This window comes from Castor canadensis, chromosome 4 (genome assembly GCF_047511655.1).
Source record: "Castor canadensis chromosome 4, mCasCan1.hap1v2, whole genome shotgun sequence".
In the NCBI taxonomy this organism is placed as follows: Eukaryota; Metazoa; Chordata; class Mammalia; order Rodentia; family Castoridae; genus Castor; species Castor canadensis.
The window spans coordinates 121,499,008-121,515,659 of NC_133389.1; the positions used below are offsets into that span (position 1 = coordinate 121,499,008).

General features: G+C 33.1%; 1 protein-coding gene across 12 annotated transcripts in view; it reads left to right on the forward strand.

The window, feature by feature from the left end:
- B3galt1 (beta-1,3-galactosyltransferase 1) overlaps positions 1-16,652 on the forward strand; it is a 466,025-nt gene that overhangs the window by 82,012 nt on the left and 367,361 nt on the right. For 10 of the 12 annotated variants that reach the window (XR_012447238.1, XR_012447241.1, XR_012447242.1 and 7 more), the window contains one exon: positions 10,342-11,852. The exons of the other annotated variants lie outside the window; for them this stretch is intronic. The gene's annotated coding sequence lies outside the window, so the exon portion shown is untranslated. Of the gene's footprint in view, positions 1-10,341; positions 11,853-16,652 lie in introns of those variants that run through there. 12 annotated transcript variants of the gene reach the window in all.

Here is a 16,652-nt window from a genome sequence, read left to right on the forward strand (position 1 = left end):
AATGTAGAGTCATTAAACATTGAGGGGCACAATCAGAATGGGCTTCTAACACTCTAGATCTAACGAAAAGAGCAGTAATAAGGGAAGTCGTCACATATTTCTGAAAGAAAAATAATACATTATTAAAAAAGTGTCATTCTGTAACAAGAACGAAGATCAGTCTAACAGAAGAGAAATTCCAATTACAGACCTTGGTGAATATAAAAAGGAAGAATAAATTAAATGTAGAATTAAAAAAAAACAACAGTGGGATTAGAGAGAATTGTTCAGTGAAATTTATTGGCTCAAATGTGTATTAACTTATGGGGAAGTCTACCTTATTATTTTATATTATATATCAGTAGCTAATCAACCTCAGCAGATAAGTAAATGTATTGAGGAGCTCATAAAACTATGTATGCAAAGCCCTTGGATGTTAGATTTAATAACTGTAAATAGTAATTTATAACTACTTAATTTGTGTTGTAAGGCAAAGTACAGATATCTTATTAATGACAAGACATTATACTTAGTAAGAGTCTTAGTTTGGGATGTTACACCAAAATGACTATAGATTGAGTAGATTATCAGTAACAGAAATTTTTTTCTCACAGTTCTGGAGGCTGGAGGTCTCAAATCATGGGACTAGCCTGATCAAGCCCACTTCTACGTTGTAGACTGATGACTTTTCCTTGAACCCTGATATGACAGAAAGAGCAAGAGAGTCCCCTTGGGTCCCTTTTGTATTAATGGCATTCATGAAATCTTCATTCACATTAGCTAATTAACTGCTAAAGGCCCAGCGTCTGACTACCGTTACATTGGAGGTTAGGATTTAAGCATATGGAATGAAATATACTTTTGCTGTGTATATTTTAATTTAAATATGCTCTTCAGTAACTTTTTTTCATTACTGGATGCTAAAATTTATGCTCTAAATAGGAAGTGTTTTTAGAGCTCTTAATACTCAAAACTTGGAAATGACTGATATGTACCAAATGACTGATATGTTCTATAAAGCATTAAATAGTTCAATATAAAAACAAAGTTATTAAATATTTTGGAGATGACATAAAATTTCTAAAATTAGGATAAATAAAGAGATCACAAAACAAACTTCAGTAGAATTTAGTTAAAACCCATTAATCATTCTTATATGGAGCACATCAAGATAAACTCAAAGATAAATGACAAATTGTTAGAGAATGCATCTGTGAGGGTTGTCATTGATATATTTACATATGAACTCAATTCTGGTATCTCTTTCTTTCCCAGATGAAGTGAAGGGAGAGACAGATTACAGGTCTCTCTTTTATTACCAGAGATACAAAAATTAGTTTCAGGGTTTCTTACTCAACAACTGGATGGATGGTTGTCAATTAACAGATGGTAATAGTGAGAAGAGTAGTCTGTTTTGAGTAAAAATGAACTGCAACTTAAGAAAAATTTAATAGCATTCATATGCAGAGAGTGCATACAAATCAATAGTAAAGAGATAAGCACTCAGGAAGAAAAATGAGCTAAATCATAAACAATGAATTTAAAACAAAGTAAAATGGCTAGTAGGCATATAATAGAATTGAGCCTCACTTAGAATAAAATTTAAATTAAACAACATGTTTGTTTTTCTATTTTTGTTGTACCAGGGTACATTGCAACATTTACCAAAGTCTTACAGTATATCATAGTTGAATTCACCCCCTGCATCATTCTCTTTATCCCCCATCACCACATTCCTGGAACAGTTTTAACAGGTCTCATTTTTCCCTTTTCATACATGAGTACATAATATTTCTACCATATTCTCTCTCCTACACCCTTTCCCTACATTCTCCCCACTCTTACCTCCAACCCCTAGTCAGAACCTGTTTTACCTTCCTGTTCTCCGCTTTTGAAAACAGACATTTTTCTTTGTATAAGATAGCTATATAGAAAGTTTCATTGTGACATTTCCATGTATATATGTATTATAACCTGAAATGATTCATCCCCTCTAGTTTTTCTTTCTACCTTAGTCCCATCTTATGGCAATTTCAACAGGTTTAAAAATTCTGTATTTATTCTTTGTATAGAAAGTACATCAACAAGTATGTATCTAGCACTTATGCTCACAGGAGCTTCTACTGTAGTGGAGGGAGACAGATAATAAGTATACTCAGTAAGGAAAATATATGTTGTATTAAAGAGCACAATTTCTACTAGAGTGGGGGGAAGCAGGGAAAATGGATATAAAATACTGGAGGTGGAATTGCAGTTTTATTAAGATGCCCACAGAAGACTTTTCTAAGAAAGAGACAATTTTAACTCTGAAAATAAATGAAACAGTAGGCAAGCCATGTAGAAATCCTGCTAAAAGCATTATCATATGTAAGACCTTGATAGGAGAGTACGCCTGGCAGGTCAATGAAGGAGAAGTACAGTGTAGCTGGAGCAGTGTGATTTGTGGAGGGAAGTAGAAGGCAAGATTAAAAAAGTGAAGAGGATGTGGGATTACAAATCACCTAGACTTTGCAATTCATTGCAAAGAACTTGACTTTTCCTCAGAGTGATGGGAAAGGATTTGAAAGTTTAGAACAGAGGATTATTATGACCCCCATTACATTTTATTTAAAGGGCTGCTATGTAGAGAATAGAATAAAAGAGGTCAACAGCAGAGGTATGAAATGTCACCCAGAAAAGAAATAGTTCAAGAGAGAGATGGTGGTAATATTCTGGAAAGGGGAGAGAAGTAGCAGAATAGCAATCATATTTTGAAGGTAGACCCAGAAGGATATGCTGACCATAAGAAGTTGAAATTAGATAAAATCAAGAGTCACATTGTTTAAACAGACCAAGACAAATTACGGATCTTGCCCAGTATGAACTTTGAAAATAAATCATAGATAAAAGTAGCCTAATACAAACTAAGCATTCTTCCCTTGGAAAAACATGAAACTATCAGGTGCAGCTCTCTGTAACATATCCTTTTCTTATCTTAGGAAAAGCTCTGCTTTGGACTGAGACATGTAATATATGGAAACATTGTTTGCACAGAAGTCAATGCACTTCCATTATAATACACCTTTTTTCTTAATCCTTTTATGTAAATTATTCACCCTTTTTCATGGAACCATGCCTTATAAACCCATAGGCATGGGTTATTGTTTATTGTTGTTGTTGTTTTTCAACATAAGCTATTCAAGACAGACTAGATACTTCTCAATAAAAGTGTTCCATAGAACAGGATTTCCTACTAGTAAATATTATTTGTATTTCTACCAAGATTGTCACTCACATGTTCACAATGGAATCTAACTGGGTCATCTCTTTCCTTGCCAGACAGATTAAAGGAGCAAATAGATTACCTCTTGTTGTCCCAGAAAGTCAAAGGTGATTTTTAAGTGTTTTCACCTGAACAACTAGAAGGATGGATTTGTCATTTTAACTGTGATGGGAGGACCTTAAGAAGGACAGTCCTTGCAACATAAAAGTGAAGGAGCTCAGTTTAGCACAATCTCAATTTGAGGTATAAATTAGGCATGCAGGTGGAAATGTCAAATAGACAATTGACTATAGGAATCTTGAGTACAGGGAAATATCTGGAATGTGGGTGTAAATTTGGGAATCATTAGCATATAAATAGAATTTAAAGTCATAAGAGAGGACATGATCATCAGGTTGATGAGAAAAGCAAAATTTAAAATATCAACACTAGAATAAATAAAAAGGAAGGGGTAAAACATGAATTGTGAGTCTAAATATTCAGACTATTTAATTTAGAAATTTTAGTTATAGCCAGAAATGGTGGCCCACACCTGTATTCGCAGTGCTTGGGAGGCAGAGACAGGAGAATCACAAGTTTGAGGTCAGCCTGAGCTACATAGCAAGGCCATCTCTCAAAAACAATAAATAAATCACTGGGTATTGGTGGCTCATGCCTATAATCCTAGCTACTCAGGAGGCAGAAATCAGGAGGCTCATGGTTCAAAGCCAACCTGGGCAAATAGCTCGCAAGACCCTACCTCGAAAAAACCCATCACAAAAAAAAGGGCTAGTAGAGTGGCTCAAGGTGTAGGCCCTGAGTTCAAGCCCCAGTACTGCAAAATAAAGAAGTAAATAAATAATAAATGAAGTACAAAATGATGTGTTAAGAAGTAATAAGTTACTGTGAAGAAGAATGAAACAGGATACAGGACAAATTGTGGAAATACTGACATACTAAACTAAAAGTACAATTTGAAATAGAAGCCTTGATATCAAACATCCTTTTGTCATTCCCAATACTAGTGGAAAAAAATAATGTTTGCTATTAACTATGACTGTTAGTATAGATATTTTGTAGAAATTTATTATAGAGTAGCCATTATATTTCTAATGTGCTATGAGTTATCAAGGACATATTTTGAATGATATCAAACTTTTATGCACTTTATCCATAACATGGGAATAATAATAACATCTACTCTGTAATGTTGCCAGGAAGAAAAGGTGAAATGCAAATAGTAATAGTACCTGTTCAATAAATGTAAATTGCTATACTTTTCCTTATCCTCATTATCTTACTGTCACTTACATTAATTATGATCCATAAATTTTACTTAAAATAGACCAAGGGCTAGCTTAAAAAATAAAAATATCAATGTTCTGATAACCTAGAAACTGACTTGTCCATTTTTATTATTGTCATTCACATAGTTTTCTTACAAGTTATTGTCTTTAATGATACAGCATTTAATGATCAAAATAAAGTGGAGGAACAAAAATAATTAATATCTTCATTCAAAACCAACCAAATATGGCTTGGAAAATCTAGAGATGCATTAGAGATTTTCCTCTAGAGGTAAGGAGGTAAATAGATTTGAGCTAGATACTTCCAGAATTGATGTACTGTCTACTTCAAATGTTGTCTTTGCATTCAACTTGCTTAAGGCTAATCAAGGATCTTTTATAAAGCAAACACTTGAAATGAGAAGGAGTTTACTTTAAATTGTCCTCATATTTATGTTGGAGTTCACAAAAGAATTCCTAATGATGAGCTACTGAATGGTTTTAGTTAACACAGCTCTACCGATTAAGCATCAACTCATAAACCATAAAATTATAGTGAAGCATAAATCAAAATGCTGAAAAGTGCCTCTGTGAACTGATTACTACCTCAAGAATGATGTGTAGCTATTTATTATTTTGTCTTTACAGTGAGTTTAAAGCCACCTCCAGTATTGTTTATCGGTATGCAGTATTTATGTTGGCTTTGTTCTGACCTTAAACTACCTTCAATTACTATATTTTGTTAAGGAACTTGAATACATCATAAAGCAAGTTCAAATAAAAACTTTATTTGAAAATGCATGATGTACTCTATTAAATTTTTAACCTTCTTCAGGACATCCTTACTTAGTGAATCTCTTCAACTTCATTGGATAACAAATATATTTTTATTATAAAATAACCTTTATGTTATATGGTTAAAGAATATTCTAACCAAACAATGACTTTTAAAAAAAAAGCAACTTTAAAGAATGATGAAGGGGGTGAATTCAACTATGATGTATTTGATATATTGTAAGAATTTTGTAAGTGCCACCATGTACCCCAGCACAACACTAAAATAAACAAATAAAAAACAACTTTATTTGGTCACAAGATGCACCTACATAAAATTTTTAGGCTGGTCAATTCAATGAATACAAGCAAATACTATTCTGAAACAAAGATTAGCCCAGTTGGGCTTAATCTTCCTACTGTTTCTAACCATGTTTATCCTTTTATAGCTTTTTCCTTTCCCTACTTATCCTCTTTATATACCCCCTATCTTATTGCCTGTAATACTATGCATAGTAGATTCAGTTAGATATGATGAAAATTTCAACAGATTTTTTTTTTTTTGGTCCAGGGATATTTGCAATTGTCTTTCTAGCCTTTTATCAGGATCTTGCTATTTCTTGTTGGACTTATACAAGAACTTCCTTCATGATGGCCCTGACACTGTTCTGTTTCTTTCCAAGCCATCCTTGATGCTTCTGCCTGGGAAAGTGCTGTAAAATACAACTCTGACTTCTGCTTTGTCTACCTCAGTCACTCGCTCTGCAAGACTTACTTCTTTGCTCAATGCTGTGATCGGCCCCATATAGGTTACTTGCTCATCCTAGATGGCATATAAATACTTCTTTAGATATAACATTTAATATTCTTAAATGTGTACACTACAAGATTGTAAACATTTTAAATGCAGAAATTGGATTTGGTTTTTAATTTGTTTATTTAAATCTCTGAATTAACATAAGAGTCCACCCTTTATTATGTCCCTGATAAATACTTGAATAATTGTTTTTGCAAAATGGAGGGAAAAATGCAGACTCTCCTCAACTGGATTTTCTTCTATTAAACATAAAGGAAGTTTCTACTTCATGCTTTGGCATGTTTCCATGATGGTTCTTTCTATGCATCTAGAAGAAAACCCACCACTCAGAATCTGCCTTTCCCTTTAGAGCTAGCTGACAGATCAGTAGCAGCAGACTAAAGTTATGTACGGTGTAAGCTTTTTGATTTTCTAAAGAATATGCTGTTTGTCTGTAGGATATATAAGAAAAATCTTCTCAAAACAAAATACTTTTCAGTCAGGAAAGAATTAAAATATAGCAAATCTTATGCTGAAGGAATTTCTATTGTTAACCAATTCTACCTACTTAGTAAACTGCCCATGTAATCAAGAACTGGTTTTCTGAAATTTTATATGCACTTTTTATTTCCTGTTTTATAAGTCTCTTACTTTTTCATTGATTTCCATTAGAGTGAGAAGAGCAATGGTCCAGAAACAATCCATGAATTGCATTATCTAATTTAATTAAGGTGAACTGGAAGTTTCTCTAAAGACTCAACAGTCAGCAGACAACTAAAAATGAAACTTTAACCTAGCTTTGTAGGGGACATAAGCTTCTGCCACTTGCCATGATTATACACTCTTACATTCCTTGACAGAGGTTTATGAATCATTGCACAGATACCATGCTAGATTTGTGTGAACAAAGCAGATGTTTCCATTTATTAATCTATTGCTCAATCCCAAACAATTCTAGGATAAATCTTTATCTCTGATTTTATGATTGTGTGGCAAATACTTCTGATTATATACCACTTGGTTCTACAAAAACTATTTTATTATACCAGTATAATCCCACTCGATCCCAGTATCTGTGAACTCCTCTTGTCAAGGATTTCCTGGTCAGAGGATGCAATGTGCTTACATCAAAAGAACTTTGATCATAAGTGGCTTTCAGAGAATAGATAAGTCCCTGGGGCAAGCAGGAAGGGTAAGGTTGTAAGAAGAGAGGATCAGGCATTAACTACTTTTCTTCAAGTACATAGGAGCAAGTTGACACATCTAGGAAATTTTTTAACAAATAGAGAATTAGAAGTTGACTGATGGACTGAAAATCATGAGATTTTTGTTCTAGATTGTAATCTAAATAAAGCAGACACCCATCTTTCAAACAGAGATAAACATTGCCAAAAGTGTACTGAACATGATGTTTATAACAGTTATAGAATGCTGAATTCGTACCAAAATCTTTTAGTTTCTGTTGCCAAGATACAGCAAATATTTAGTGCTTGTTTTACTCTCTCACATTTTACCTTAACATCCCAATAACTTTTCTCTCTTATTCAGTTATTCTTTAAATCAAATTTTACATTTATTTCTTGTAAGACTCCAAACTACTTGTGTAAAGGTCTAGTAACTTCAATATCTTCATTATTATAAGCCTTTTACTAGAAAGAATAAAATAAGTGGCATTGATTTTCTTAAGCTTAAGAAAATAATTTTGTATTTTCTGGATTAACAATAAGTAAATTAGTTATAATATGGTGGTAATGAGGTTGGAACTGCATGTTTCATTCCCATATTGACTAGTCTTACATGGAAGAAAAATATTCAAGGGATATAATTTGGATCCCCAAATCTTATTAAATTCTTATAAAAATAAGATGCAGGTGAGTTGTAAAGAGTTTGTGGCAAATAAGTTTTACTCTTGTGGCAAAAGAACACAAATACAATTTTTAAAAATCAGAGCATGTAGCTTAGCAAATGTCCAGTAGCACTGTCATTTTATTTGAGGCTGCATATCATCATTTAAATGGTACTTAAGTGCAGTATGAACTCAGCTAATTTCTCCTCAGCTCCACACCATTGGAGATCACTTAGAATCAGTGGGACTATCAAACATGATCAGAGCTGCAGCATACAGAGAGTAATTGAGAAATGCCCCCCGCTACAGCAATTATAAAGAATTATTCTTTAATTGTTCCAAGTGTTTTTATCAAGTTGAGTAATACCAAGTTGAAAAATATTTATATTTTCATGAGATACATTTAATTAGATAAACAACGAAATTAAATGTAATTTTACCTTGTTTATTTCCATATGGCAAACCTTAGCAAATCAACATGGGTATTATAAGTGTATTTTATTTATGCCATATGTCTCTTTGAAGGTTAGCCAGTTGTTAGGATATTAAAAGTAAAGTTGAAAAATACAACCTTATAGTTTCTAAAACAAATTAACCTACTTTTTAAGTATTTGCTTTTTAAAAATTAAAAAGTCCATCCTATTTTTAACAGAAATATATGGTTATTGTAGGAAATGTCAAAAATATATAAACATGCACAAAAAATGAAAATATAAAGTATTCATAATCTCTACCAATGAACATTACAGCATTATATTTCTTTCTGTTTTTCTTTAATGTAAGAAAAATGAAATGTGCATAAAGAAGTATAGCATACATTTTCTTATACCATAAGTGTTTTCTACTAGTTGTTCTTCAGATATGCCACTTTAATGACTGTATAATATTCCAACACAAGTATATTCTATAATTTGTTTAACTATTATCCAAATCTTACTCATTGTTGTTTTATTTAATTTTTTTTTTGGTGGGACTGGAGTTTGGAGTCAGGACTTCACACTCACGAGGCAGGCGCCGTACCACTTGAGCTACACCTCCAGTCCCTTTTTCTCTGGTTATTTTGAAGGTAGAGTCCTGTGACCTACTTATCCAGGCTGCCCTCAAACCACCGTCCTCCTGATCTCAGCTTCCCAAAAGAGCAGGATTACAGGCATGAGCTGTGGGGACCTGGCTTTGTTTTTATTTTTCATCATTAGAAATAATGCTGCACTGAACATCTTTATAAATGTGGCAAATTTTTTTGTCTTAGGGCTGAGGTGGTTAGTATAAAAGTTTTAAATATTTTTCAGGTGTTTTATCACAAATTTCTTCTCTTTCCCTGAAATTGTCCTAATTTATCCTGACACTACCGTGACATGAGGGCACTCAATTTTCACAGTCTCGCCACCTTTACTATTATTATTTTCAACCAGCACTACAACTTTATGTCATTTCTAAAGCTTGTTTTCTGTAACCCCCTTTATGCTTAGGCCAATTTATTTTTTAAGAAACATATAATTCCATATACTTTTATTTCACTTCAACAAAATCATATAATATTACTTAAAAAGAGCCTTTCCAGTCACAAAGCCATATTAGTATTTTGTACAAATTAATGAATATCAACATTTTTTAACAAGAAGTACCAGTATTTGTATCATTTAAAGCTAAAATCATGAAAATACTTCCCACAATATGTGCAGTGCTCTTAATATGGCCATTATACACAAAAAGTCTGCAATATGACAGAAGCCATACATTTCTAGAAAGGAAATAAGAACCTAAATTTTCTGAGATAAGCATTGGGCATCTTTAATAAAATACAGTGTCATTAAATACTGAGCGGATGGGAGAATGAGTCTGAGAAATCCTTTAGGATTTTTTTGAGATGGCAAACTAGATGTATAAATTCTTCTCCAGAATTAAACAGTCACATGTTCCTAATACTGTCTTTTCTCTCCCAGCTTTGTTCTTTTATTTTTTTCCTTACAACTATTATCCTCATTATAGTCAATGTATTACTTGCAATGAAAATCATATTCCATTAAAAATTGCTCAGTGAGCAGACTGGCAAATTTTCCACTGGTTTCTAGAATTTTCCACTGCCAAACTCCAAAATGTCAATGAAGGTTTCTGCTTTAGCAGTGAACTATGATTTTCTCTCCAAAACATTCTTAAGTAAACAGAAATAAGACTCTCTAGCAATATGTTTTCTGGTGTGGGTTTTCTATTTATTCACAAATTAAGCTACACTTCTAATTAGCAATTTTTAAGTTTCTTTCTATGAAACAGTGTTTGAGAATCCAAAATAAAAAACATCAGTACACATTGAAAAGGGCAGATTAAGTCCCTATTTAACCAGGCTGAGTTGAAAATGAAATTTCTTTTGCCTTAAATTGTTATTTGTGTGAAATTCTGAATGATTTCCAATGTTTTTCAGTTAAAAGGTATGTTTCCATTACCAACAACAGAGTCCTCTGGAGTATTTCAGCTATGCCCATTCATTCCTCTCTGATGTATAACAAGTGCTGTACAGCATGGGAGTACTTTCAATCAGGAAGAGTACTCTATGGGGACATTCATTGTAGAGTCACCTGGAGTACAGAGGTAACCAGGTATGTTGGTGTGGTGATCTCTCAGTTCGCTCTCCCTTTACACGCCATAGAATACAGTGGGTGTGAGAGCACCTGCTGTCTCACAAGCACCCATCTTCCAACCTGTTTTTCCCAGGCATAATCCAATCCTGCTTAAATCTCATTCACATTTCCATGCAGATAAAATTTAGTTTTCTCTGCCAAGCACGGTGGTACACACCTTTAATTCCAGCATTCGAGAGACTGAGGCAGGAGGATGGTGAATTCAAGTCTAGTCAAATCTACATAGTGAATTTGAGACCAGACTGGACTACATAGTTATATCCTGTCTCAAATAAAGGGAAAAAATAACAATAAAATTGAAATTTTGAGGTGGCTTAGATCAGATGTTTAGAAAAAAAAAACCCTTAACTATAAACAGTGACCTCATGAGAGGAATTGGAACAATATTTCAAATCATACAAATATTACTATTTAAATTTTTTTTATTTATTCAGATATTTAAATTTTTAATAACATAAAAATCTCTTAAAGTAATTTTTCTCCTACTCCTTGTCCCCACACAGTTTCTGTGTATTCTTCTAGAGGTATTCCACTCATCTGTAAGCATTTAAATGAATTCCTTGTAATTTGTATTGCAATTGGAGTAGTGTATTCAGAGCACCCTGTTCTTTGCTTTTCAAAATGTAACATACCACAAATTCAGTATACACAGAGTTAACTCTAATAGAACCATAGTCCATGTGTTGAATGCAGCATCATATTTTGGTCATCTCTGTCATTCATTTGTTATTTAAAGTATTTTCAAACTTTGACTTTCTAAACAATACTGAAGATAACTGTTCTTGAATATATGTAAGAGTTTCTTGATCATCAGATATGAATATTTTTTAAACTTTTAATATATAAGGCCAAATAGTGCACCATTGAACATGTACCAAGAGATCACTAAAGTTTGTCAACGGTCACTTTTGCTAAGTGAGAAGGAAAGATTATATATTTTATTTTGAGTATAAATTTCTTTTTATGAAATGTTGGATAAATTTTTGTTATACATATTTTTTCCTCATACCAGACCCATTTAAAAAGAAAATCCCATGCCCTTTTTGGAATTCAGGTCAATCATTAACCACCCTAGAAAGAACGCAGATCCATCCTGCAAAGCAGATTAACCACTGTTCGGTGACTGCTTTATAATATGCAAACATTCTCTCAAAATTTCTTTCATGGAAAATAATTCCTTTCCCAGGGGCTATAAACTGATGAATTAATCCAGTTCATACCTAATTAGTGAAGGCTGTTAAAACCACTGAATGATTTATAGAAATGTCTACTCAATTGCTTAACTTGTTTTCAGAATACTAATCAAAACTTTCTTTACTTTATTAAATAAATTACATTTTAGGAAAGATTATGTTGAGTTTTTTTAGTTTTCAAAATTGATAATCCCTGGATTATCTATCAAAACAGATAAACATGGATTCATGTTCAGATCTGTGTACAACATAATTCATCTATCCTCTTGCACTTTCATCAGTTTTTTTCCAGAAGACAAATACTTTGTTTTAAAAGACTGTGTATATATTTGCAAATCCATTTTGTTATCTTACCAAGGAGTCACACTATTCATACCTTACTTTTGCTCCTCTAGAAAATGTATTTTGGAGAACTTTTTGCATTAGTGTATATAAAGTAATCATTCTTTTTAACAGCTATGTGGTATTCTATTGAGTAGATATAGTCTAGTCCATAATAATGGACATTTATTTGCAAGATCAGATATGTAAATTACCAAAAATGCTACATATTTGGTCATTTATTTCTACAAATATGGACATGGATTGGTGATATGTATATATGTATATACATATACAGTTATTTTTGTATCCGTCCTTCTGTATATGTATTATAGAAACATGAGCTCCTGTTTATGTCTCAAACTCTAGTCCATTAATACTGGGTTCATTCTAGTCTTCCTTTCTTGTTTATCTGCAAGTTATGTCTCTGGCAGTGTGAATGATGTTGTTGTCCATCCAACATCCATTTACTTATTTGTTCAACACCAGAAAACATGTAAAGCCATTTCAGAATTATAAACCTATATCCCTATGAGAAACAAATTTACCAAGTAGAATTTATTGTAGTCTGACTTGCACTTTTCATATTACCCAGGAGACTGAGTATCATTTCATGTGTAGAAAACACAGGACTTTTACTTTTAGATTGTTTTGTTATATTCTTTGTGCATTTGAAAATTGAGTTATTAGTCTATCTTATTCCTTAGTAAGTTCTCTATACATTAAGGAAATTAGCCTTTGATCATGATGTGAGTTGAAAATGTTTTTCCATTTTGTCATTTGATTATATATGTTTTTTATCCATGAAAGTGCTTTTATTTTATGAAGTCAAATATAACTTTTTCTTTAATGTCTTTTGGGTAAAACTTTTTTAACTCAACTTGTTTTTTTTCACTTGGAGGACAGATTTAATACATTCTTCTGAATGGTTGAACAAAATAATTACATGTAATACTGCTTTTGAAACTAAATAATGTAAAAGAAGTATTGCATACTCTTATACACCTAAATCTTAAATTTTCATTCATGTGTCCAGAAATCTCATTTATATGAGATTTGGTGTTTCCTGGATTCTTATTTTGGTTTGTGTTGACTCTATTCCTGGATGCATTTGGCCTACTAAGAGTGTGAATCACTACAAAACTCTTTTAAACATACATTCGGTACATACCCAACTGACTAACACAATGCAGGTAATCAGAGTTCCATTTCCAGAAGGAAAATTTCTAGCAGTCTCAACTTGTAAAATTTTCATCTATACATAATTACAGTTGTTCCTCAGTATCTAAAGAGCATTGTTTCTAAGGCTCAGAAGATGCCAAATTCCAGGATGCTCAAATCCCTTACATAAATGATGTACTTTTTACATATAGCCTACACAATCCTCCCATATGTTTTTAACACCTCTAGATGACTTATAATACCTAGTACAATGTAAATGCTAAGTAAATAATTGTTACACTGTGTTTTATGAGGAAGAAAGAGAAAAGGTCTAAACGTGTTCAGGACAGACATAATTGTTTTTTCTGAATGTTGTTAATTTTTGATTATTGAATCCATGGTTGCAGAATTCAAAGATAGGGAATTGACTATACTTCCAAACACAAATATATTTGTCCAAAAATTAATTTAGTACCATATTGCATGATTCTTTATAGCAAAATAAAAATACAATGATTTTTATTTACCTATATTTTTAATATTTTTCACTTGTAATCTTATATAATCCCCCCTACAACTTTATGTTTTTTCTCTCTATGAGTTGAAGAAATAGAGGTATTTAAGACCAAGTGGCTTTCCTTGTATTGGCCGCCTATGTAATGACAATTCCAGGTTTAAGTCTGCCCATTCTAACTAGAAAAAGAATAACTTAAAAGTCATTTACTTGCATTGTTATTCCAGAATTGTTTTTTAAGAAAACAATTAAAAAATTGTTGGTTTTTGTTTTGTCTTCTTTAGATAAGGAAAGAAATTGGTTAAGTATGAAAGATAAGATTTAGTGAGAAATGTTGATAGAAAATATATGTTGGAATATGTATTGTGCCATGCATTTTGATTTCAGCTTTATAGCAGCTAGCATAGAGATGTAAATACAATCTTTCACCTGTGATTAGAATAGAAGTTACACTGTTTATTCTAGTCCATAAGGCCAGACGTGATCTAGTTGAGGAGGGACCATGTTCACTTGTTAAAGAAGACAAAATTGAGTAATGTTAATTGTGTATACTTTATGGCCAAATAACCTAGAATATGCTTTGCTAATTAAGGATGTATGACAATAGGCAAGTCACTTAGTCGTACCATGCCTCATTTTCTCATGTATAAAATGTCCTTAATAAAATACATGAAATTGAAGTACCTCCTTTGTACAGGTGTTTTGTTGATTCTTCTTCTTCAGTTCAGACCTGTAGAGTACCAAAGGAAAACCTTATTCCAATTTACATGAAATAAGGGCAATAATGTTTAGAATAATTTTTTTTTCTAAACAGAAATCTTAGAAGTCATAGGATTCCTAGAGGATTTCTTCTTTTCTGTCTTTGTGCTGTTGACCTAGATCTACTTCTTATGTGTCTGCTCTGTTCTATAGTAAAGGCATTCTAATTGTTTTTGCTTTGATCCTTTATGTTTTGATCCTATTTTTATTAGATTTTAGTCCCTACCACTCCATTGAACCTGCTTTACTCAAGATCTCCACCTCATTGAAACACATGTCATTTATTAATTTCCATCTTATTTGACCAGTCAATAATATGTGACACATTGATCACTTGTTATTTATTGAACAAGTTCTTCATCTTCCTACTAGGACATATACCTCACTGGTTTTCCTCTTAAATCTCCTGCTGTCCCCTCTCAGTTTTTATTACTGGCTCTCCTCCTTCTAAATGCTGGCACATATCAAGGCTTTATTACCTTCTATACCTGCATTCTCTTGCTAGGTTATTTCTTTATCACATAGCTTGAAGTACTATCTATTCAGGCAACCGCCAAGATAATATTTCCAGCACAAATCTTACACTGGTAACACATTCTTGATCTTTACCACCTTGATATCATCAATAGAATACCTATTAGAATTCTCAAACTGAGTATATCTAAAAGTTCTCACTGTCCTCCCAAAGAAGCACCACCTCTCTTAGTCAATAGCAAATATCCATCTTTGGAGTAGCTCTGACCAAAGCAACTTGGAATCATCCTTGTCGCCTCTCTTTTTCTATGGCTCAAATATCATCTTCTGGGGAATCCCACTGTATATATTTTAAAATGTATTGTAGAACCCAAGAACTTCTCACCCCTTTGTTGCAAACACTCTTGGCATTTCTTACTACAATTTAGTACAAGCCACCACCATTTCTCACTGGATTATTTCAGTAGCCTCTTAAATGATCCACCCGCCTCCACCCTTGCCTTCAAGTCTATCCTTCATAGAGTGGCCAAAGAACTTCTTTTAAATCATAAATCAGACAATAGTCCTCTCATTTTTTTCATCTTTCTAGTGAAATCCCATTACATTTGAATTTGTGTTTAATTCAACCCTATCTAGCCTGTTTCCTTCTCTTTATGAATCTCCCAGTAACCATTGCTTTCATGGTCATGAAATTCCATTGAGTTATTGCAACATTAATTTTTTTTAAGGTGGTACTAGGGTTTGAACTCAGGGCTACATGAAGCCCTTTTTGCTCTGGTAACTTTGGAAAAGGCTTGCTTTTTGCCCAAGTGGACCTAGACCATGATCCTTCTATTTTACGCTTCTTGGCACAGCTAGAATGACAAGTGTGCGCCACTACGACCAGCTCTTTTCTGTTGAAATGATGTCTCACAAATTTTTTTGCTCCAGCTGGCCTGGAACTGCAGTCCTCTTTATCTCGGCCTCCCAAATAGTTGGGATTGGCAGGCATAGGCCATTGCACCCAGCTATTGGTTAAGATGGTGACTTATGTACATTTTGCCTGGGCTGCCCTAGAACCATGATCCTCTTGATGACAGCATCCCAAATATCTAGGATTATAGTTTGAGCCACCAGTGCCCCTTGCAACATTGATATTTGCCAAGCCTGTCTCCTTATTTCATTCAGGGTTCAACGCCAACATTACTTCCTTAAACAGTTTCTAACTAATTAAAACTGTGTTCACATTTCCCTCTATCTGTTGCCTGAGTTGTTGTTGTATCTTACACTTATATTTCCTGCTATGTTTTTATTTCTCCCAGTATAATGTAAATTTCATGAGAGCACAGGATTTCCATAATTTCCCAACTCCTATATCAGTGCACACTAAACATCTTCTAATATAAAGAATGAAAAAATGAATGGCCTGTTAACAAATATATACTATATATACGATACTATAATAATTCCTTGAATAAAAATATTAATCCCCTTTTGTGCTGGATTGGTCTGAATGACTATGAAATGGCTGTTAAAAGCATGAGAATTAAGGATGGAGGAGAATCCAACAGCTCATCTGAGTCAGTTTCCTCCCTCTTGCCTGAATTGCACTCCAGCAACCATCCATCTTCATTGAATATTTGTTTATTTTTATTACTCCTTCAGCCTTTCACAAACTTGATGGGAAACCTTT